The following is a 969-nucleotide window of genomic DNA, read 5'->3' as shown; positions in this document are numbered from 1 at the left end:
CTGCGCATGCGCAACAACTACCGCTTTCAATATCTTACACCACTGGAAAAATAATATTCACCCAATATTTTACACCGCGTGGTTCTACTTTGACGAGAAACAGAAAGACAGTATTCAAACAAGCGGGGTATGAAAAATAATAATAATTGTAGCTCTGTTAGATGTGTCAAATTGTTCAACAGAATTCATTCATGGAGAAATTTGAGATAAAATGTTCTTTTAGAGAATTGAATACTTTGTGTAAAGCCACACCTCCTTCTTTAAAACAATTAATACAAAACACTTTTACATATTCAAATGTATCTGTTAAATTGAGTTGAAGAGTGGAGAAGTATAGCCTAGATTGGGGACAAAAACAATGTAACAAAATAATAGAGAATGTATTAAAATGTAAGTCATTTTTAGATTTTAATACACCTTCAAAATAAAGTAAATGGCCAAACCTACCTAAAATGAAGGATATTCGATCAGTTTAAATGATTAATAATGTGTATCCAGTGTGTTTTATTGTTTAGAAGAGCTTGAAACATTGAATGTTTCTGTCTTTCTTGTCCAGCAGTTCTGGCAGGATCTGTACAGCTGGATAAATATTGATATCAATACTGATATTACATCACTAAATTTGTTTCCGGTTTTGGTTTATGCAGATGGTCTTTCGAAAAAGATGTCGTTGATGTTAAACATCATTATTACAGTAAATATAATTGGAATAACAGTAAACCCTCTTTAAATTGTTTTTTTGTTTTTTTAAATAAGTAGAATCTTTAAAACACTTATCCAGAGATAAATCACCCCGTTTATTGTATGTATATGTGTCTGTGTGTGTATGATTAAAGAATGTTTTTTTGTTTGCTGTTATTATATATTTATACACACACACACATGTTGGTATTTGTGGTTTATGGGGACTCTCCATAGGAGTAATGGTTTTTATACTGAACAAACTGTGTGTGCTATTGCCCTACACCA

Source organism: Barbus barbus, assembly GCF_936440315.1.
Source record: "Barbus barbus genome assembly, chromosome: 3".
NCBI classification, from domain to species: domain Eukaryota; kingdom Metazoa; phylum Chordata; class Actinopteri; order Cypriniformes; family Cyprinidae; genus Barbus; species Barbus barbus.
This window is presented reverse-complemented; position numbering follows the sequence as displayed.